Raw genomic sequence first — 25,507 nt, 5'->3', positions numbered from 1 at the left:
AGATCACAGTCTCTTAATTGAAAATCCCACACATGTTAAATATTGTTGCTGTCCAGATCTTACACATACTTGACTAGAAAGTGCCTATTCAATCTTGCCTTCACGAAACTTAGGTCATAAGAAATCAACTGTCAGCGAATGCCAATCCCAGTCTTAATAAAAAATAATTAAATCACATTTTAAAAGTAATATTTTGACCCAAATCCACGTCTAGATACGTCAGATATTGGTATGCAATCCGACCTGGGTAAGTCCAGCTAGATCTAGACTTTGTGGCATTGCGGCCGACACTAATGCGTCGCCCGCGGCGTTGCTCGTGACTTAGTGTTCCTAATCCTTCGGCACTTAATAGCCGGTTAATTAAAATGGCTGCCTCTCAAATGCCGTCCGATTAATAAGTCAAACGTAAATGTTAAGACCTGGCGGTTTAAAGACTGGTTAAGCTTTAGTGACTTTTCTAGATAAGATTAGGACATAAAACTGTTGATACATGATTCTGCAATGTGGCACGCAATAGTGAAAGTTGATTATTTGTTTTGAATAGGTCGCATTTGAAAGTGCACGTTCATTTGCAGATAGTATTGTGATACTTGAGACGATTAAATTTTTAATAAAACATTGCCTCCAGCTAGATAAAACAACGATATACGAACGACAATCATTTTATATCTGAAACGAAATAATTGACCACTGAAACGAAGTAACCAGGGATTGACTCTACTTTCTCTGGCCTTCCAACAGTTAAATGATCAGCAATTTATTTTAAATCATCCCATGTATTTATAATTGTTCGAAACCAACAATTAAAGAAATACTTGTCAATGCTTACTGTCACCGCTGATGCAAAAATAATTGATAATGAATGTAATTAATTACATAAACCCTCGAAGTTAAGCAAACCTACACGAGGACGACCTGAAGCTACGAGACTACAATTATATCATTAAAAAAACACCAGTTCAACTTAAACATATGTGTCATATCGAAATCCGGACGAATACTTTACTTAAAGATTGTTCTACACGGAAAGTTCAACCGCGATAATATTCAATACTATATTCAATTACCAGTTTAATGTTCGGGATGTATTATTTTGACCACATACTGAAGACCAAATGCTGCCATCTAAAACTGCATTTTATGTGAAATATCAAAAACTAATAGTATTCATGTCATTTACTTGTTTTCTATCACGTTCATTGCGTTCTAGAAGGTTATCTGCTTCTGAATATGACTGGCTTCTAACTTTGGAAATTATCCTCTTTTCTCGTATACGCAGTGGTAAATGATCGCACTGATAGGCCTCATATAGTTCGTTCGTTCGTTTCAGCCGAAAGACGTCCACTGCTGGACAAAGTCCTCATATACTTCAGAAAAATTATAAATACGTGGCTTATGATTGTGTGAATCATTGGAGGAGGTCTATGTTCAGCAGTGGATCTGTGGCTGAAATGATGATGATAATTTATGATTATTAGCTTCATTTATCTTTTTCGCTTCTCTCCCAGTGTAGCGCAGCACACCATCCAAAATTGACAGCAACCCAATTAAGTTGCAAGATTTCGCAAACAGAAAGTCACTTGTGCGACAACTTTTATTTATCGGTGCACTTTCGACCGCCTTATGCAGTTACTGCTTTTTAAATGTCGTACCGTATTTCTTTAAGAGACGGGCAATAAATTCGGATCGCATTATCCAACACGCGTGAAGTGTTTGCGAATACAAATGAGCCTGTGAATTGTCAATAATAGTGTCGCGAAGTTATTACATAAGTTTGCGATGGTCTTATAATAAATTTATGTAACGTAGTTATCGGCGCTGTGAGAAAATATTCAATTAAGTACAAAACTGACGTTTTTCTCCCGTTCCTGGGGTCTCACGGTGCGTAATGTAGCACACACAAAAAGTGTGTTTTGCAACTAATAACATTATAATAAATACATTGTTTCAGCTATTAAACCAATTGCCTACTTCTAAACTACCCCTTTTTTATTTTCTTCTAAGTATAAATAAACATGAGTTCGCTGCAGTAAATACCAATATCGTTAAAGAACGATTAAAGAAACAGCTAAACTCAAAGTTCTTGAATTAGCTTGTATCTGTAATTAGTATTTACAATCAAGCATTATCCTTACAAGTTTATAATTTTCAAATTACACACGTACTTAACTGTTATCGAAATTAAAACTTCTAATTGCAGTTTCTATGCACACTGCCACCATCTGCCGGATGATGTACGGCCTAGACCTGTCTAGTATATTTTAATTAATCTCATACGTGATGCATCTGCTTACGAACGGACAGTCGTTTTCATTATGAACTTCTTCATCAACGAACGTAATTATCTTATTATGCATTAGGTATGAAATTCACGTATACAAAGTAAACGTCTACCACATTAGATTATCTTCTGCTATTTTAATATGGCAAAATAAGTAATTAATAAATCTATTGATTCATATGGTTTAAACATTATTTCTTATCTATTGGCTTTTGACTGACTGAGGATCTTTACTCTTGACTGAGGATACTCGTAACTTAATGCTGAAAATTATCTTCAGCTTTAAAACTTATTAGCCAATCCTCTGAATCTTGTCTTTTAATTATTTCTCTTCTACAACTATTCTTGATATTGGGCGCAAAAAAACAATCCTAATCTTCAATATTAATCAAGCTGTAAGAACATGATTAAGTCTTCAGATATCTACTTAAGATAGTCGTAAATACTGCTCTTGTAATTTGATAGGGTTCAATCAGATTGTAGTCTGCTATAAGATCTAAGCATTTGCTTCGTAAATTTTAACGACAATTGCAGTGCAAATTCCCGTGCGGCTTTCATCATACGCCCAGTAAAAGTTGGTAGCCTTGCTGACCACAGCCTACAAAATTTAGCAGTAATTTTTGTCATTGACTATATTTTAAGCATTTTAAAAAAAGTTGTCTAAGAGAGCCGACGGGATTTAAGAAATATACCGCCACCTCTAACTAAAATCTACAACTACTTCTTACTCCTAAGTATTGACAAATTACATTTTGTTTTTCAGCCAAATGGGCAGGTATTTGATTGCAAACCCACATTATGACAAGTTTAGGCAGATTAGGGTCCAGTTAACTGTCTTGAAAAAGCCCAAGTAAAGTTGTTTTAGTGTGCATTTTCTTACTCTCTTACCTTGAAAAAGTCTAGGTCATATTGTCGCTGCCTCAAGGATTTCCAGTCTTCTTCTTCCCAATAAATCACCACAGGCGTTTGATTTGGCTCACTCGGACTGCCCACTTCGATCTTAAAAGCGGTTGATATACTGCGGCTTATATTGACTGTGACTGCGCGTGCGCCGGTGGCTGGACCAAAGCTATAAGGGAGATTTATGTGGATTCACACGACACTTGACAGAGATTATAACTCATTGATTACCTGTAAAGGTCTAAGCCGATTTATTACTAGAGACCACGCGACGCGGTGTTCTGTTGAGAATTTGACATCTTTTATGACATGTAAAATGAATTTATCGTGATAGTAGGTAGATAACTTTGCTCGATCCAATGCTCTACAAAGTAGGCGAAGATATCATTCTTCATACAGTTTATTCGAATCTTCTTTACCTCTTTAATAAACATTTAATAGGCTTCGATTTTTTTTAAATAGACGACTTGTAATTTCTGCCATTTGTCAAGCAGTCAACCGGGATCGAACCGGTGACCTCTCAAATGCCTGTTAGGCTATACTGCAAAATCGTTCCTGTTATACCATACCTTACCTTGATGTGTCACACCAGTACTTACCTAGCCTCAAACTCGGTTGCTCATGCAGTTTTCCACAATTTGATGTTCGGGGGATCGTATTGATGAAATACCTTTTATATTGCAATAACCACAATATTCGTTTGCGTCTTGCGGGATTCGAACCCGTAACTAATGTAGTATGCGTTGTAAAACTATGTTGTACCAATCATGTAGATACTTACTGCTCAAAATACTATCGTGTAAGAGCTCCAGGTAATCATTTTTTCGTACACTATCATGATTACAATCATCAGTTATCATCCGATGGTTAGATTTCGATAGTATCGCCGATAACTCTGAATTATTATTCACTCGCTTCATTAAAAAATGTATGATTGATCGAGCGCGAGATGTATCCATCGGAATTTAATCATTCATACAGCAACTTTAATAACTGTATAATTCAACTAGTCGAATTGCTTTGCCTTTTATAGACATTGACTTAAGTTATTAGGAGATCATTTCGATGTGATTGCGTATGCATAATTTATTTAACAGCTTGAGAATAATCCCAAACGTATTTTTTTTATATTCATCTCCTTCGACAATCGTTGAAAAGTTTGCTCAATGAACAATCACAACATGAAAACGGAGCTCGATGTACGTTTATTTATCCGATTCCCGCAACGGAACCACTAAATTCGTTTGATTCAGTCGGTCAGCGCCGGTAGCAACAGTTTACAGCGCTACCCATAAATTATCGCACCAACAAACTAAATCAGCTGCGTGCCACTGACATAACAAACATAACCCCATTCGGACAAAAATAAACGCCCTGCTCTACAATGCTTCAAAAACAATCCTCCTCTCAAACCGGCCCCGATCCGCTAGACCTGTAGGAAAGTAATTTACGACAATTTGACGAAGGAAACAACTGTTCAAATTTACTCAAGTATATGCCGATGTCTCAATGGGACGTAATTAAATTCAGTTGTTAATATCCCACTAATAAAGTTGATTATCGCCCGAACGACGGAGGACATCGAACATAGGTTATTTAGCCGGTTCGGAGCAGAGGTCGGCTTGTCCTGATGACATTGGATTAATTGAAAAATGACTTTACGTTCGACCTCCAAAAGAGCTATTCACCGCTCATGAGACATGCGAGACGCTGTGGGAACATCCGCGGAGCTTAAAGAAACAAAATCTTCATGCCGAAATGTTTATTGAACGATTCTAAATCAATAATTATAAAACAATTCTCAACTAATTCATAATTAACATTTTATAAATTAAACAGATTGCATAATCAAATTTTTCATCTTACAAAAAACTAGAATGCAATCCCCGGGTATTGCCATGCAAGAACTAAAACTCGAATTTAAGTAATGATTCGATTGTAACCTAAAATCAAGTTTTATGGAGCAAGGCGTACGACAATTATATGATCGATCTCATCATTGAATTATTCCGATTACATTATGTACAAATTGTTGAAGTAAACATTTCAAAATCAATATCACATTTGTTTTAAGATACGCATGTCAGAGTAGCAGGTTGTCTATCTTAACATATTATAAAACATTAAAAATATTAAAAACTTTAACGTCATGCACACTCGCGAGTTGATTTTGTAAAATAAAAGTCATGCGTTAGAATTGTTTAGTATGTGTTAGTCAATATAATTCAAAACTCTTAACGTAACAAAGTATACAATTTAAAAATTCATAAAATAATAATAAATTAAAATAAAACAATAACGCGCGAACATGTCAGGATCGCGAAGGAAAACGGAAAAACGTTACGAGGATCACAATGTGCACTGTCACGCTTATAAACTAAAGAGCATTTTTGCGATTCCCTCCGGGACCTTATCAATACTTTGTTGGTTTCACATAAAACATATCTGTGACGATTGGACTGCCCATGTTACAAATCACTTTTGAGTAGCGAGAACAAGAGAGAGTGCAGTAGAACACTATCACGATTCACAGAGATGGGAGGCATTGAATGAAGAAACTTCGATGATGAGTGGTAACTGCACATTCCGCATTGTTCAACAGATGAAAAGATTAATTTACGGAACATTCTAATATGATTATAACACAAAGAGCCTAATCTAAAATGGTGGACTAAGTCGAGCGAAGATAGCGATCTGCATCAGACGGGTCACGCTGGATCTGTAACAATAATAACCTTTGAATTAGAACGAGCGAAATGGAGAGACCAACACTGGCGACCACTTTGCTAAATGACAGTCACTGTGACAAAAACAATAAATTAGCAATAAATACGGACACCACAACAATTTTGTATCTTATTATTACCATAATACCAAAATCAAAAAAGGTACAATTTAGAAAATCACTATTTTCCTCAAGGTGACCCTTTAAAATATGAACGTGTCTATTAGTGTTTTTAAAGAACAATTCTCAAGAGACTAAGGTGAGAATCTATAAGGATAAAGTGACTACAGTTAACAATACGTTATTATAAATTAACTCGAACACATCTGCGAAGATAGAAAAAGTGTCAAATGGTGAAGTCAATTAAGGTAGGAATACAAAAGTGCTCAGTCACATTACAATCTCGGGACACGCCCGGGTACTTGAAAACGATGACGCGGCGCTTCTTCGGTGTTAATACATACTCTAAATTGCATTGTTGTCGCCGTTAACAAAAGCAATCGCGAAGTTGTGAACTTTCGCGCGAATCTACTGGGTATTTGTTAATCGTCATATTTACTGTGTCGAATCCCGCAGAGTACCGCAAGGGTGGAGCGAGATTAATATGTGCGGAGTGACTCAGCTAAGTCTCCGAATCAATGCGGGACGGGAATGAATGAAGGAGTGATTGACCAGTTGTGAGTCCAAGTTATATCTGCTGAATGCTAATGCAACATAATACGTCAATCGATGACATCCTGAGTAACGAGCGCGTTCATCTGTTTTTATTATTACTCGTACATTCCAAAGGCACTAGCTGTTTCCGTAGCTGTCTACGTATCTCACTGAATTGCTATTCAAGGACAGCCGCGTTGCCACGTCTCAGTTATTATCACTCGTTATGATGCGTACGAAATAGTTATCAGTGTACCCATTTTGAGTTTAGAATCTCAGCTCACGTTATATCAATGCTGTTATCATTTTCCGTGTAATTAACACGCTGAATACAAGAGCCATAGGAATATTCGTGGGGCCCCGGCCGCGGCATAGCAACCGCGGCTGACGGCTTTATCGTACAATAACGTTATCAATCAGAGTTTCGTCATGGCCTCCATTTCGCCCACGCCCTGCGATAATCTTGACGATTTACCCCGTTTCTTAATCCCATATATTACTACCGAAATAATGCGAGCCGGCGGCGAACTCGGCAAGTAACATTCCTGTAGTTCAAGCGGCTGGGCGGCCGGCCCTGCGAGAACCCCGCGCATTTGTCATCAGCGCCGGAGCTAAATCGCTCGACGCTGGTCCAGAAACAGCTGTTGCCGCTCCCAAAAAATATCCCTTTCCCTGCTGACGTCCACCATTCGACATTATATTCGCAGCTGCCCTAAATTGCTGAAGTTGATAGGGTTTTAAAATTCTATTGTCTGTAGCGTTAAATGTTTCAGATTTTATCTCGTTTACGACTCTGGCGCGCAGATTTGATTTTTCCTTTCGTATGTTTGTATTGACATTTTGAGTTCAGAATGTATTTATCGGCGTATAAATCTCAGAGTGAGAATTATAAATGGCAATTTTCGGCCGATAAATTAAAACAAATGAAAGGAAATGAACTCAAGATATATCGATATGTGGATGGTTATCGAGTATAATGATTCTTTTTTAATGGGCGGCGTTAGAATATGGTAACAGGTATAAAGTTGAATTCCGGACCGTTCTAAAATTTTACGATACATTGCTAGCTAACGCGCACCGCGCGAATTCAAGAGCTTGAATCGTTTACGTTCTATTAATTGTTCTATTGATAAATTTTGAAACAGTTACAATTGCGAAATCGTCACATTTTAATGAAACTGAAACACTCGACCTGGTAACATAGATTCTATAAAGATGCTATTGTTTGAAATGTGTTCATAGCGATTCACCTGAACAAATTGTTGGCGAGCTTTGTTGTATGCTCGGTGACGCAAGAGCCGTAATGATATCGCGCTATGTATGAAATATTTGTATTACAAATGAGGCGCCAGTTTTTTGTATATCCTCTGTATTGTTGCTATGGCCTCCAGACGTAGGTACCTACGTAGTCATGTTCGTATTACTTCGTCTTGATAACTGAAGATACTTTGGGTCGTGAATTGCACAAATCACGAAATTTTCTATGAGTGCCATTACATGTTTTACAGGAGCCATAAAATGATTAATGTGAGTTGAAGTTACGTGACTTTTCGTCTTTATGTTTACTTAACCGCATTTTTTCACATTGATATTTGAAATATTAGACATCAAATATGTTTTATCGAGTATCATTCACCGATATCCTAAGAAAATCTGTAGCAAACTATAAGTACTTTTGAAGCCCTAATATTTTTCTACAGGAAACGTCAAGTCAACCTAAAAAACTACTTTTACTGATCTCGAACCTTATTACTTTAGTCATAAAGAACGCAATCAGTTGGCATTTTGTGTTAGGTTGAAGTAAAGAGTTGAACACTTAATTTATAACAATTAGAGAGATTACAGCAATATTTTTATTAGATGCTACTAGAGTTTATATTACGCTATAAACGGCACGTAACTATAGCATTTCAAGGTGAGGCGAAGGAACGCTACCGTGCGGCCCCATTTATCGTGACTTATCTGTCGATAAATAAATTATCCCTATCGATATAATGAAGGACGGCCCGGAAACTTATCGATAAACACTATAATAGTATTATCTCCAGAGCTCATTGCTTGATTAATAACGTATGATGATATGAAACTAATTTCTAAATGTAGGTAATTGGGCGCTTTAATTTTCTTAGAACTAATTAATTTGTATTTCCCATATTAATCGTTCCCTAATTATTACAATAATATAGTTGTAATTAAATAAGAAGCTACATGCATAGGTATTAATGATACACACGATGAAAATAGGTAAATAGTTTTGGAGATTTACAAGTACAATCGCCAACAGATCATGATTTTTTGTTGCAAAATAACACCTATTGCGATACAATTGGTTGCTACAATGTTAAGCTTGATGTGCCGGCGTCTGTACCTGTCACCCCGACCCGCCTAGCTGTCAGTGTCACACGTAACATGTCACGGAAATATAATATTTAATAAACAGTAGCTGTGGCTTATGTAACGTCACAGTGTAATAGGTATGTGAATTTTGGCTTACCATTGCAGCAAGTGGTTTCATACTGTTGCTCAGGTGGGGTATTTTACCTGGAAAATAAAGAAAATTCGGTTAATTTTCCGATCAAGATAAGATTAAGTAAGGTACCTTCTTCTATTCTATCATAAAAATGTTTCACTTCTTTTTGATGGTTCTTCATCTGTTCTAGAACATAAGGAAAGATAAGAAAGATTTAAACTGTCATCAAATCACATTTAATTAAAATGATATAGCTACTTATGTAATTTGATTCACTCCATAAAAGATTTTTAATCGTGACATGTTGGCCAGGATCGATGCTACAAAGTGTTCTTGTAAAAATATTGTAAAATGAACGTTATTTGCCGTAGCCGACAGATGTGCGTGAGTTCACCCGGGATCGGAAGCGGGGACAATGGTCCTAAGCCAACAGCGCCGCCTGCGGGCATTCCGGGGAACCTCACGTGTGACAGCCGAAATGTATTGTTCGCTTTTTTCAACAACAAAACATTCTTGGAAGATACGTAAATAGATTTAACAACATATTTCCGAGTGCAACTGTTCCATTAGACAGATTTAAAATATCAAATAACGATAACTAATTCAAATTCAAACGACTGCAACTTCGAGATGCAAGCGTCTCCCGGTCACACGCAAACATCGCAATAAATTATTAACATTTAATTAGTGCTAAACATTAACATATTTATCTGAAGCCGCCCATTCATCACGGCAAAACAAAACAAGTCGCATCTCAATTTAATTCATTAGACCTTTTATGTTATTTATACTGAATGTCATGCACCCATGTGTCGGAACGGCCGGAGTCATAAAAAGTGCCGTAAAAATACAAACATGCATGCGTAGGTAAAAAAAATCGCTGGCGTTTAATGTGTGGAGGTCCGCGTTCTGCGAAACGGCGGCGAAGCTGGAAAAAATCAATAAGGCCTTGCCTCAGACTGATATAGACCACTCCATTCATAAGTATACGTGCAGCGCACACGCGCGCTGCAGCCCCACACCGCCGCGTACTACGATAGTACTCTATCGTACTATAAACGGCGCTTCATTTTCCGACCCAACTTCAAGCCTATATCGCCGTTCCGCCGCAAAACGGACTTTAGCACTACAGCATAGAACTGAAACGTATTTTATGGCCGCTCAGGTTGTAAATGTGATTTTAGCGTGCCAGTAATAGGGTGTAAATTTGTTTGTTGGGCGGAGTTCATAAACCCGAGACGGCGGTGCAGCGAGATGTCTGCTCCGCCGTCTATGTAGAGATGCGGCGTCGATTAACTTCGTCGGTAATGCACTCGCGCCGAGACAGTTCGAGTCGGTATCGATTCGCTGCTCGTCACTCGATTGTTTATTCAAGCCCCAGACTCGGTTTCGAGTTTGGATTGTTGGACCGATTCAGATATGTCCGAACGCGCTGAAGTTACTATTTCGGATTTGTGAAGATGTGATCTTTTAATTAACTTTGGAATGGATCGAAATATGCTGCTTATTCAGGAATAAAACAGATCATATTGAGTATAATTAAAGCCTTTTTCAGAATAAGTAACTAAGCCTAGTTTTTAAAACCATAACTTCAGCATGGTACTACGGTGCTACGTTCAAATTAAATTGCAAAGCGGCGACGTCATCATCCTCTTATACAAAATGTATGAAAGAGTCGCGTTTTGATATCTCATAAGTATGTCAATTGACTAGTATGTCAGCTACCCTATTTTCACGTCAAGCATACACCGAATGCATCGTTGCAACATTTAGTTTATCCTGTGTGTCGTCACCGCTCAGCTGCATCAAAATAGATCCGTCCCACATTCCGCGTTACGTAAGCAGGCGCCACCTAATGATAACGCCCGAGATACGCATTCGTATTATTAATGATAAGCTGTCATTAAAAATGGTGCAGCTATCATTACGCGGGTTATTACAGGGGCTTCACCGCGAGGACTTAGGTCCGTTGTCCAGTGGGCGCGGGCGGAAATTGTGAATGAAAATGACTTATGTAGAGATTATCGTCTCTACTCATTTCATTCACCAAAGGTTAACTGAACAGAAAGTATATCAGATTGTTAACGTATTGATAAGCTAATCTTGATTAGTCATTCTTGATAATTAAATTTACGTAGTTATCACAGAAATTATATGATGCATTCTTTGCAAGCAGGATGACACTGATTCTACTCTACGAGTATACCATAAAATATACTTATTAAGCTTTTTATTTGGATTTTAACTAGTCGTTAGAATGATGTTTTTAATATCCTGTACTTAAGAGATAAATCATTTATTTACATACACTTAACACACATAAAATAGTAAAGTACTATATTTAGGCGTGGTGTGACGTAATCCTTACGATGACATAGCACTGACACTTTCGCAATTATCATTATTGCACACTTGCAACGCGCTATTTTCCGCGCTCGTGATATTTGTCATTAACATAAATGTTGTTATTCAATGCAAACTAATATTATACTTCATATAGAAGCCTAATGATTGCAAGGCCTTTAATTATGTGAACCATTCGATTCTATTATCCCGTCAAAGATATAAATGTGTTCTACTGGCTCCAAGATCTGACAAAATGATAACACTATACACACCAACAACACTATTTTATTTATGCAACAATAACCTCGATCAGACGCAGAAAGCACCAATCACTAAAATATCTGAGATAGAAGCAGGCTATTGCCACCATTCAGTCAGGTACATAATCATTCTTCTTAACTCTAAGATCTTAGAGAGACTGGTCATCGAAATCATGCAACGGAATGGAGTTTCAGCGAGACATTTCAAGAGTATATCAGCTAACGGTCGAAATGTTGCATTTTTATACGTTTTCTTTATGCGGCAAGACACAAAAAATGGTACATCACAGTGCGTTTAACATTTACGAGAATTGATGAAGATCCTATTCATCTTAAGAAACAGAAACAGCCTTAATCTATCAAAAAGTACCGCATTGCCACAATACATAATAGTAGACAGGTACACTGATTGATCCTCCGCGGAAACAGCTAACGACTTGTCTCTAGATAAGGATGAGCGTCGCGTACAACAATCGCGCGGCGCCGGCGACATTGTAGCTGCGTGCGCCGGCGCACCGGCTGCGTCCAGGGCTGTCAGTGCTGCAGAAGCTTTTGGGGACTAGTTGAGTAAGTCAAAAGGACTATAACGTTGATGCTTTATCAAAAAATACAACCCATTGACACAATACATAATAGTAGACACAGGCAGTAGCTTGTGAATAGGCCAACCAATTTTATAGGCAAGAAGACCTTACGATTGGTTTTAGACGTTTCTTTGACGCCAAATTAAAGTGAAAATAGTAAGTGCGGATCCATCGTGTCAAATAACATATTTTATAAGCCTATGTTCAGCAGCAAACTCAGATCGTTATTCATCTTTATCATTTCAGCCATAGGAAACAATCTAAAAAGAATTGTCGGTGAAGGTTTACGAGCTTTAGTTTTACGTAAGTGTTATTGCTGGCACCTGCCAGCAATAACACTTACGTAAAACTAAAACTCTTTGGTTTACATTAAAACTTGGCGATGACAATCTAGAGCAAATGTGTATGAACGCTACCCATACATGTCGCAAATGTCATGGAGTAAATGAGTGAGCAAAAGTTTCTACTGAACCAAGAACGAAGGGCTATCCAGTTTTTGGCAACAAAAATTCCTGAAGAATCTTTTTGGCATCAAAAAATGTCGGTGAAAGTTGATTCTTCAGGATTTTTTTTATCCACAACAAGGAATGCCTTGGCCTGCATCTCATTTGATAGAAAGTGATGATCACTATGATCAGGCCGAATAACACAACAAATAAAACAGTGTGCCACCCCTACACGTCACGGTGCTGCGTTCAAATACATGGTATCCGCGCAGCGATAGCATCGTGCTTTACGACGCCGCGGATATGCGCGCGCGCCGATAGAGACGTTTCTCTTCTATCGGCTGTATCGCTCAAAATAAACACATACGCGCTAAAGAAAAAGCCTTCACTATTTTCGTGATTGAAATCGAGTGAGATAAGTTTTGAGATCGATATACTCAATCAATTAAAACAGTATGGAATGTGAATATACAGTGTGTCCGGGCATGTAGTGATCAAACTTTATGGGCCAAATCTAGGGACAATTTTATCGATAAAAATACTTCAAATTTGGGGCTTGACCCATTTATTGCAAAATTACAAGGATTTAAGTTTTTAATTTTTAGTTTTCACCTCTTCCTTCAAAAACAAGTGAAAGCGTGGGTAGCTTAACATTAATAAGCAAATATTTTATATCATGCGATAGCCAATAAAATTATCTATTAGCAAAAGTAGAAAACAGATACAAGTTTCATACATTTTAAGGGAGTAAGAATGGATTTAATTAGAAAAAAACATGACTTTTTTCACTTCTTTTTCAGTTATTTTCCAACACAAGAAAAACCGGGTCGTTAAGGTATGTTTTATTTGCATTTTTTTATTAGTATTTGAGCTATTCTACAAAACGAACGTAAATTTATTAGTCTACGTCTATTAGTTTCGACGTGATTGTTGAACAAAGATACCCCTTCCCAGCGGTTTCCATAGTAATCGGAATAGGTTGTGTGATTCTTTCAGGCAGTGCATTTTCGCATGTCGCGTGCGCTATGGAAACCGCTGGGAAGGGGTATCTTTGTTCAACAATTACGTCCGTTATTAGTCATGACTTTTGACTAATAACGAAGAGGTTACATACTTAAGTTATTCTCAATAATGAGCACCTACAGCTACAGACTCCAAGGATCCGTAGGGCGCATCTATATTCCGATCCAAAAAGATGCACCATAAACTTTTGATCGATGCTTTTAAGACCGCTATAGAATTAAGACCTTAATTTCATAGCAACAAACTGACAGCGTATGCGACTACCTACTTAAATATCTATAGACATCAATGACTCAGATGAACCATTCTATTGCTCATCACAAAAAATATCGAGGTTCGATATCCTATCCACAGACTTTGTACTAAGCGCTTACACTAAACGCATTAACTATGAAATATTATAACAACCACAATTACGAACAATAATTGAACAAGCGACATAATGTATAAATAAATCACAATACAAATTACCGTATTCAATAAATATTAAAGTATACTAAAGAGACTGTAATCGGCGTACTCTCACAACGGGATTTTAAATCCGCTATCTCTCGACTCGTATTAATAACCTGATCTTATTTTAACAAATCGAAATTGTAATTGAAATAACCGGGCTGTGGTCAAAATATAATATTTTAACGTTAACTTCAAATGAACGATACCTCTACCACATTAATATCTACATCTACAGCTGGTGCTGTGGAAAAATCACAACCAAATAGTGTTTTTTCCTATGGGGGTGATTTATACAACAATATGTGATTTACATGCTTGACTACTAGCTAACCATGTAAATTCATTATAATTTTATTATTCTATTTATTTTTATCACTCGAGTTGAAATTAAAATTGCATAAATTAATCAAACTCTTGGCTTGCATGTTACTTGATTTTTTTAAGAACCATCTTAGGTTAGATTGTTTAGTTAGGTTCCTTAACTTTATTTTTTTAACATTTCGTCACTAGAATAGTTATTTAATGGAGGTTTATAGCTATGGGTCTCGAACTTCACCGAAATCAAATCAAGTTTCGATTAGGACGCGGACACACTGACAGCGTTGATCGTAAACTACTTAACGAGTTACTATTTTGACATCTCCAGTCAACCGGTAAAAGGATGACGAGTGGTTTATGGGAGGAAACAAATTGGTTAGTGAATTACACCGGTATTTGCTAATGAATCGATAAAAGTAAGCAGTAGAAAATTATGTGTCTCTACTGATTATTTGATTCAAACTCACAAAGTGACTCTGAAGAACCGCAACAACCGTAACCGTGTTTGGTTTGCATATTTACTTAGAATTTGTTTTAATATTGATGATCAAAATACAAAACTAGGTTCTAACACAATAAATTAATGACTTTGAAATGATTACAAAGCCCGTTAACACCCATTTTATCATACGGGATTTACCCAAACATTCTGTATTCCCAAAAATTCAAAACACAAACAAATTCGAAACGGTAATTCATAAAATATCTGTAATGTTTATCTCACATAAGTATGTGAATTCATTCCAATCACTCCACATACCTAAAGTTTACGAGTCATTTTATTTATATCTTTATCAGTCTGTGGCCCTCACTTTCTCAAGCACCATTATTTTAATAGATCGTTACGGACATGCAAAAGTGTCGTAGCACCACTACAATAAACAAATCAGATCGCAAATGTTTCCTTCTCCCATCACAGGACACTTTTGGACAAATTTTAAGACGGCCCAAAAGATATAAAATCTTTATAGTCGAGTTACGAGCTTGTTAATTTTCATTAAATTCAACAAATGCCTGACTGACGGGAAATCGCGCAAAAAGTTTTATTAAAACGAAAGTTACTTTACAAGCGGTTTGGTACCGTTCCTCAGTTTATAACTTTTTAACGTTACATTTTATTGCGATCACTCCAAATCAATTGATACATCAAATTCCAAAATCTTTATTTTGTGGAAATTCAAGGAAGTCGTAATGATCTGTTTGTCAACATGTTATTATTTAACTTGTCTCTTTATCTCTACGTTGTTTGGGCAATATTGAAACCTTTTCATTACGGTTCCAATTGAAATAATTCTGAACTTATTTATTTATCAGCGCGTCTCCAAAATTGTAAGCTGTTCTAGCCTTGTATCAACGACCTCCTTGAGAAGAAATTCATTTAGAGTTTTGACGACGTTATTGCTTTACGAAGATTTCTACATTTTAATGCCTCTCCAATTACTATCCAGCTGTTTTAATTTGACTTCGTCGCGCATTCCAGGAGGTTTATGTCCAGCTAAATGAATATTAACTGGCGATAATTATTTTAAAAAGGTGAGAAAACAAAATACATAATATAACTTAGATCTTATGGAAAAGAAGCAGCGGTAATGAACTGAGATGACGTGAAATAATTTAAGTACCCATAATGAAAATGGATCACCGAGTCTCGCGTAACCGCATATTTTGTTTTTCACTGCATGCGCACCAAACTAAGCCAAACATATGCGTGAGATCTCCGCGACCCTAAATCAACCGACTGTCATCTGCGAGGTGGTCTCCAAAAAACGCAGTAAATCTCTTTCCTCATACAAAAACAGCCACTTAGCTGCTACAAACAGGGGATTGAAACGTTAACAAATGAGCGATCGCAATTATGATTTCGCTGTAGACCGGCGCGTACGCACGGACCTGGCAACAAGTGTTGCCAACTTGGGCGCAGATGTAAGAGGTGCTATTAGTTTTTATGGCACCGCTGACTGAGTGTAAGGTGCGGGTCAGTAACGGGTCCGAAGTAAAAAAAACCATCTCACGACTCCCGAGCGCTCGTTGGTGGGGAAAAAATGCGGCCAAGAGCGCATTGCCGGTTAACGATGGGGGATCCTGCGAATAATAAAATTAATTTGATGACGATGTAATTGATAATGGTAATGGCGTACATCGCATTACGGAGATGGACATTGCGGATGCCAGAGATTTTTACCCACCCACAGCCTTCCAATTTACGAGATTTTTTCAGGTTCGCATAACAGGATAGGGTTGAACCCGCTCGGCTGGCGTGGAGCGAGATTCGGCGCAGACTTTAGGTATAAGAATAACTAACCTACCCGACTATCCAAACACTTGGTCCGGGGTCAATGACTGCTGACCCCAGACATATTTCATTGAAGGAGGCGAAGACAATAATTGTCGGCCGGTCAAGTCAGACGTCTTGTTATACACAAAACGTAACGTTTCCCAGCTCGGAATAAGAGCCGAGGAAATAAGGAAAGACAATCGACTGCCGAAGGGTTGCAAATGTGATGGAACCAGTCTGACCGGTGATCTCTGACCGGTAGAACTGCATTCGGAAACAGGATTCTGGAGTCCGTGTTAAATGGCGTGTCTTTTAGCATAAAATATGACGTGAAATAAATACTAAAATAACAATGATTCGTAACGATCATCGTTTCAAAAGCATATAAGAAGAACATTGGATATTTAATACTTTTTTAGCAGATGTGTCAATTCAATTCAGGAAAGCTGTTCTGATTTTATACCATTCAACGAGGATTTTTTACTTCAATATAAAACTTAAACGACTCAGCAATATCTTATGCGGTCAAAAATTTCCTATTTAATAATGAACAAAAACATAGGAAGGCAAAACACTCTGTGGGGCCCCAAAACTATTGAACTTTGCTAGAAAAAAACGAAGCTCGCTTCTCGGAAGCGGTTCGGATCATGATTGAATCTTTCATCTCACAGACAGACAGATATACTGATAGATGTATAGTTACTTAGTAGTTTTTACTGTCCATTGGCTTTTTATAGCGGCAACTGACGGGATGAAGCTGACCAAGCGTGCAGCATTACCGGCGAGTCCTGGAAACATAGTCAATCAAAACTATAATAATCGATAAAAAGAAGACGATTTTGGCCCGAGTATGTTTTTGTTGGCAGTCAAGTTTTTCTTGTCTTCTATCTGCTATACGATTTGAAAATTGTTTTCAACGAGTTTGCTGAATGAATATTCACGGTTGTTCGATAATATTAAAAGGTTTTATTCTACGCACAGGAAAAAAATCTATTATAAAGAAGCTCTACCGTGTTACACCGTAATTTTATTCAATCAGATACTATAAAAGGTTTAAATCTTTTAACAATTCAAATTATGATACAACAGTAGAGGATATCCTGTTTTAACCCGATACGTTGATCCCACGCCCACTAACGTTACCTCAACAAAACCTTCTTTTTTCAATTGACATTACAACAGAATAAAACACATGTAAGTAAACCTTTTTAGGACGGGAACGATCGGAAACAGATCTTATCGGATTAAACGACACCCATTTGGTGTATTTTTTAAGCGGCCAAAAAACTTCAATCACCGATATCTACCTGAGTTCAATCCGAGTGTTTTCGATTCACGTTGTTACTTGTCGAAATGTAATTTAACCGAAAGCCGGACACGGCCGTAAAGCATTTTGAGAAACGTTTATCTAGTGAGGATTGTCACAACACGGATACAAATCATTTCTGACAGTGACCACACGATAGCCGTAACAATGGGACTTCCGTACCCAAAAAAAATACGTCCGGACAATGGCGATAATGGTCCCGAAGCCGCCATGTGTTGCGGTAGGCCCTTTTGTTCTGAGAACAATATTAGGTGTGAAACGCCCGCCTAATCCCTACAAAACGACCAAACTTCCTTATAAAACGTGATGTCAATTTAAAAGCAATAAAATCCAGAGTTATCTCAAGTGGCGGCCGATGAAAGCAGATATATGAAATGCGTGAAACAGGTTCTGATAACGCGATGCGGTAACTTGTGCTCGGTAGTACATGCCTTCGGTGGCCCTTTCGAACTTTCACACGCGCACATGTACGCCGTACATCTTGCTCAACGGATGTCGTCGCAATTACGAACGGCCGCGATTATTATTGCATGGTATTGTACGACCAAATTACAGCATCTCGGCTTCCCATCCGGTCTAATGCTTGACACGTGACACGCGAAATTCGTACTTACAATCTTCGCGATAGGTCCTAAATCTTGAGGAGCGAAGGGACGCGCCGCGATGAGATTATACGACTATTTGAGATAGCGCTGCTGTGTGTACAGGATACGTAGAGGACGCCGGCGACTACTATCGGCGGGCTAATAAAGGGATGGACAAATTGCAGGTGAATGGGCCTCGATCGACAATGGCGTCTCGCGGCGACGGGTCGCGTGGACACCTGCGCTGCGTGAAAAGGCAAACTTCTGATTTATGGACACAAATGTAAATGCGAAGGTTTCGCGACGCATTGCACCGGTGAAAATTCGCCTTTCATCAAAACCTGGACTAGTTCCGAGATCAATGGGGCCGGCCGATTGTGACGGCGAAACATTTTGCTTTCGAATAATAGCGAGAATCGATGCGTTACCTGAGGTACGTTTATGAATTATTGTGTGCAATGAATGGAGCTTGGAGATTTTTTTTGGACTTAGAAGAAAGCTTTTTGAAAAAATTGCGCAAATGTTGTTTTAGTTAGAGCATCTGCAGTAAAAGACATTGGATGGGGATTTTCCGCCGTCAAGGAGATAACCCCCGGCGTTTGCGGCTAACACAATGTCTTTTCTTTAGGAAGGAATTTATGCATATTTTTTGGTATTCTCTTTTAGGGATTACAGTAACGTTAGCATAATAATATGATACGAGACAAAAGCACTTACCTCAGTATTGGATGGGATATTACGTGGGATTAGGGGAGTTTGCAAATGTGCCTATGTAGTATTAAGGGGTATAATAATACATAATTCGCATCGTTGTTGGGTCGGTGAGTGATGTCTTTAGGTTTAACTATAGATGGCATTCCATTGAGGGGTCAGTAACTGAGTAGCTTGGGGCCGTTGCAGCTTGCCGATACAGTTTTGTTGTCATAACATGATTAGTATGCAAGCATGTCGTAACCCTCGTATCGGGAGGAATTCACCCCCCTCCCCCCTTCTGTGGTAGACGGAGTCGGAGTGAACGCGCCGTGAGTCAGAGCCCTCGGTGACCCGGTTCGCACGGAACAACGCGGTTAGCACCGGCTTATATGACGAGGAATTTATCCTAGTGACCAGCGGCAACTTGATGCAACAGTAATAGTAGTCGTATCTATTTGCATTAATCAGGACCTTGGGTGTAAGGGAAAGGCGAAGAACGATTTTGATGATGACAGTGGGTAATTTCATCAATACCTCTCTCGGATAAGATATAAATGCCAGATGAGGTCGGATTGTCACTCTTGCAAATACAGGATTAACTGAAACTGCTAAACTTTGGAATTTCGAATTCCCAAACTTTCCTAGAACTGATAACTCGGGGACTACCTTCGGTCATTAATGGAAGGACGATCTAGTGAAGGTCGCGGGAAGTACCTGGATTTTAGTAGCGCTGGACCTGTCTTATGGAAATCCTTGGGGGAAGCCTTTGTCCTACAGTTGACGTCACTTGACTGAAACGAACGAACCAGCTGTAGCTGTAGAAGATACAATTCTAAAGAGTTTTGACACGGTTCAAAGGCCACGATGTATTCATTATGCCTTAGTACTTAGCGCATTTCCACCGCCATGTAAGCCTGCCGGCGTCTGTCGCAGCCGGCGTCCGGTCGGCCCGGTACGCAGATGCTATGCGCGACCTTGTGCGACTCAAATGGACGCATACGCCGAGGAAATCCAACACATCTATACATAGTGAGGAACACCATAGATGTGCTGCCTTCTGGCTCGCATGGCAACAGCGTTGCTTGGTGTGGCTTTGTATTTGACTCTGGGTTTGATATCGCGACAGTTCGGACTTCGGAGTAACCAGTGAAGAAATTGATACGGAGGAGATTTAGGTGATTTGAAACTTTATTGTAAAACAGGAGTTATTTATATGTTTGGTTCAATGTGACCATTTTATAGCACCTAAACTCTTGGATCTTGAATTATCAACAAAAGAATACATCTACGTATATCAGCCCTTAGCCTTAAAACAAAACTTGAAAAACCGCTCGCCTTAACGTTTGGCGGCGTTACCTTATACCTATCATGTATTATTTTCCTGTTACAGCACAAAATCTTGATCATTCAAAACCTGGAAACAATTGTCCGTCCTCCCAGAGAATTCACGTTCAAAAATCATTCAGCAAAGAAATATGGCACACTGATCATTTACCTCCCGCTCGGTGCGCGTCGTAAATGTCACGATGATTGCTCTCGACGCAAAATAATAACAACGCGTCTCTTGCGCCGGCGCAGGTTCAAGATCGCCGTAAAGTATCTCCGGTAATTGCCAATAATACCGCGGACTAAATGTCCGACCACATAGGGATGTGCGTGACGTATGTGATATATCACGTGATAGTGTTTTTTTTATCCACAACGAGGAAGCTCTTGGCCTGTATCTTACCTGACGGTAAGTGATGATCAGGCCGAAGGTGGAAGCGAGCTTCACCCGGAATCCTCAACCACGGAGGAACTGGCTAGGTACCTTACCTGTAACTGCCATATCAAAAAGGTTTTAACTGTGTATCACAAAAGTGTTAGGCGTGGGATGTGTAAGCCAAATCTCCTTTTGCCTCTGGCAAATTAAAGAGAGACATTCCCCTGCAGTAGAAAGTAAATGATCTGATGATGAGGACTGAATCAATTGCAATGTTAAGTAATGTTCAGTCTATTCAACGTTATTGATTGCACTAAAAAGTAAATTACATAAAAATGTGAAACTTTTGTATGGATTCCCACAAGATATTAAATTAACCGTAATTTACGTCAGAAGTACTGGTAGCAAGTGGAAAGAGATTTGTAGCCTACGAAAGCCTATCTGCGTATATGAATGATTAATATTTGATTATAAACATAAATAAATAAACACTCATGCTTCTTGCGATATTATCATCATCATCATTTCAGCCATAGCACGTCCACTGCTGAACATAGGCCTCCCCTAATGCTTTCCACGTTGATTGATTGGTAGCAACCTGCGTCCAGCGCTTCCCTGCTACCTTTACGATGTCGTCGGTCCACCTTGTAGGTGGACGTCTCACGCTGCGTTTTCCGGTACGCGGCCTCCATTCCAGAACCTTGCTGCCCCATCGGCCGTCAGTTCTGCGTACTATGTGCGATATTATAGAAGAGTATTAATGGGCAGGAGTGTCCCCACACTACCTCCCGGCAATTCTTGGGCGTTAGACACTGACAGCTCCTCAGACAATACAAATTTTATTCCAATATAGCTCCTATTACGTCTACATAAGATGCTAAATGTTAAACTCAATGTGCCGTCGTGTACATTCATAATGCGTTTACGACAATAGCAATCGATCAACTTAATATTCCCTAATTAACAATACTGTTACTACGCCAGCATTTTAAAATAACATGAATGGGCGCTAAAGGTGAATGGATAAAAAATATTGAATGAGTGTCAAACGCATTGTGGTTAACTATGCCTTGTCTTTGTACGTCATACGGCCAGTAATATTCAGTAACAGTATAAATATAGCTATTAGCTTTTATGGATTACTATTTTCCTTTTTTGCTACATTTTCTTGAGCGATTTTTAAAATGATTTTTACTTTGAAAATGTCACAATTTCAAAACAATTAATAATCGAGTAGGTTATGAAGTGAACTGCGAGTTGATGTTAAAAACGTCAATCGATCAATGCCACAGTATAACGGAGATATTAACTTTTATAAACTACTTTGTCAATATGTATTTTTATGAGAATTAAACGTCAATCGATCAATGCCACAGTATAACGGAGATATTAACTTTTATAAACTACTTTGTCAATATGTATTTTTATGAGAATTAAAAAATAATTGTTAGTTTCCAGATCTATTTTTAACTTTGACTTTGGTTAAATATCAATCTATTAGTTTTTATCAATTAACTTTCAATCAATAGTAATCCTATAATTTTTATCTGACCTTGCATTATAGTTTATATACCTTTTCCGTTCACACGTAGGTACCTATATTGTTTTATCAAATAATATGTAAACTTCCTATATACAGGGCATGTAATATACGAGTATGTCTAATCTACAACCACTGCTGAGGGATTTTCAGGTCATGATTTTAATGTTAACATTAATACAACAATAAGGAAAAACACCATTAGGTATGTTGATAAAACACATTGGCGGTTAATCTGTTGCTATGCCCAATTTTGTAACTATTGTATGTAGGTATTAGGTATAGTTATAAATAAATAAATAAAATAAAAAATGTATTTATTGCCTTCGAACCATTAGACATAGGTAGGTACAGGTAGTTAGACTTACAACTAATAAGTACACCGAAGGCAATTGGACCTGGCTCAGTATACGTTGTAAGGACAGATCCTTGCAACACTGGTTTTCAGCCATGCCCAAAGTTATTGGACCTTCACTAGATCGTCGGTGCACCAAGTGACAGGTCTTTAATTTGTCATATTAAATATTAATGCGTACCGGAAAACGCAGCGTGTGACGTCCGACGACATCGTAAAGATAACAGGGAAGCGCTGGACGCAGGCCGCTACCAATCGATCAACATGGTTAGCATTGGGGGAGGCCTATGTTCAGCAGTGGACGTCCTATGGGTGAAATGATGATGATGATGATGAAATATTAATAGAGACGAAAAGCGAACTAAGATAAGGTTTAGGTACCCCAAATAATATTAACTAAAGCCAGTTGCAGACCAACACCAAAGCTTTATAGAAGCTGAGTCAGCTGAAAATAAAGTTAGTTCATTTACATAGTTTTCAGTTTGCGCAGAAGTATGAAATTACTCCTATCTATGCGAAATAAGCTTAACAAACTTAGGTGCGTAATAAAGAACGAAGTCTCAAACTTTATACAATTTTAAGCATAAATAGAAGCTTATTTTAGACTATTATCCCAGGGCATAATGTATGACTGATTGACATTTAAAAAATCCGCATAAAAATAGCTTGTCAGTATGAAGCCAGCTTCGAAGTGGGAAAGCTACAGGCTACGAAATGGTCCTAAGGCAGATTAAATCGCGTTTGCAACATTGTTTTGTAATAGGGACCTTAAAGTTATTCTCGGTCTATAACTGGATTAAAGGATGAAGACTGGTGATGATGAGAGTTTAAAATAGTCACATTTTATTTGATACTATCCATAATGGATTGTAAAAACCAATAGCGATAGCGACATAGTCATAATTCACAAGAAGTTAAAAAAGCCAGACAAATATTTTTGGAGCACATGCAAAACACATGCACGATTATTCGTTATGATTAAGATAATTAATAATCGAATGATATGATTCACTCGAGTTCCTGATAACACCATCGTGACAAACGGAAAACTTCGTGAGAAATACGCTGAGCTGCTCCATAGCGTGACGTCATGACCTGGACAAGGTATGACTCATTCGTTCCGGGGGTAGTGAAAACCTCAAAAATAAGAATATGTGAGTCACTTGTCTAGTTTTGGTTTGAATCGTCACCCTAATATCGAATCGTTAAAAAATGGACAGTTAAAAACTCCAAGACAAACTATGAATATCATAAAATGATAATTCTTATTGGCATGCTTAAAACAAGAGTGCTCGAAAAACTCGAAATGAGTGTAGTTATTATTAATTAGAAATGTTTTGTAATGAGCATGTGCATTTGTACCTTAAAGTAAGTAAAAACCACTTCATAAAAAGGCCCTAATATTTCAGTTACGTATATTTGTCAATTTCAGATTTTCAGTTCTCTGAAATTAATTAATGATTGCCAGGGATATTTTAATTCGAAAAATCCTATTACAAAATAATTAAACCAGAATTTACGGGATTTCATTATTTTATCCACAATGTATATTTAATAGTTAAGATACTTAGTTACTTCTAGTTTTGTTTCCTTTATGAAATTTATTATTTATTCCCTATATGAAAAATAATGCTGCATACATTTAACAATTGTTAATTATGAGCTTAATTAACTGATTAATATTTTAGGCATGTTTTTAACTAAGGAAACGAAATATAATAAATAAAGTACTTGTATGAACCGATAACACACGCGGTATGGTTTCGCAAACATGTGTAATTAGATGTATATTAGTGATTATGCTAATTAACCCGTGCATGCTGATAACTGGCAATTTTCCGTAAAATTTATAAGGATAAAAGTACTGTTATGTATTTCCTTTACATAAGTAGTTATCGCAAAAAACGATTATTAAAATGTTGTAAGGAAAAAGTAGTGTGACGAAATGTTCGCACACATCTAAGTTTACAAAATCAATTTATATGAACTACTACAACTTTTAACGATCTACAATGAGGTCCTTTATGTTACTGAAAAATAAACACGTATAGTGTTGAATGGACCGCCACCAAACAGCCATTGTGGAAATCATTGAGGGAGGCCTATGTTCAGCAGTGGACGTCCTATGCCTGAAATGATGATGATGATTAATGTTGAATGATGTTATGGCTGCAAATACCTAGGCTACACTTTCGAATTTTAAGTAATGGATCTAAATTTGAATGCTACGGAGGACATTAAACACTCATTGATTAATTATTTCAAAATTTTAATGCGTTCTTTCAATACTTACGAGTCATCGTGAACTTTTTGTCCTAAAGCAAAAACGAACCCCCAACTGTCAACTTGCCACCATTACGAAGAAAGAATCAGTCTCTTCCTGTGACGCATCAAAAAAATCCACTCTGATGGTTTTTTGATTCATTTCGAGATCCATGGAAAGTGTTGCGACAAAAAAGCGGCAAAAACAGATGACGGTATTTCAAAAACGGAACAAAAGGTCGGCTCGGAACGGGTTAAAAAAAAGTAGAAAAGGAATTGGATACATATTTCTTATGTCAAATTATA

At 37.8% G+C, this 25,507-nt stretch overlaps 1 long non-coding RNA gene across 1 annotated transcript in view; it reads right to left on the bottom strand.

The window, feature by feature from the left end:
* Positions 1 to 4,928: 4,928 nt before the first annotated feature.
* Positions 4,929 to 25,507, bottom strand: part of LOC135077415 (uncharacterized) — a 143,938-nt gene continuing 123,359 nt past the window's right edge. The window contains exons 5-6 of the long non-coding RNA XR_010258455.1: positions 9,055 to 9,101; positions 4,929 to 5,900 (exon numbers count right to left, since the gene is read on the bottom strand). This is a non-coding gene — a long non-coding RNA (uncharacterized LOC135077415). The remainder of the gene's footprint in view (positions 5,901 to 9,054; positions 9,102 to 25,507) is intronic.

The sequence above is a fragment of the Ostrinia nubilalis genome, chromosome 13, assembly GCF_963855985.1.
Source record: "Ostrinia nubilalis chromosome 13, ilOstNubi1.1, whole genome shotgun sequence".
NCBI lineage: Eukaryota > Metazoa > Arthropoda > Insecta > Lepidoptera > Crambidae > Ostrinia > Ostrinia nubilalis.
Note: the sequence above shows the minus strand (reverse complement) of the source record. Positions and strands in the feature narration are given on the sequence as shown.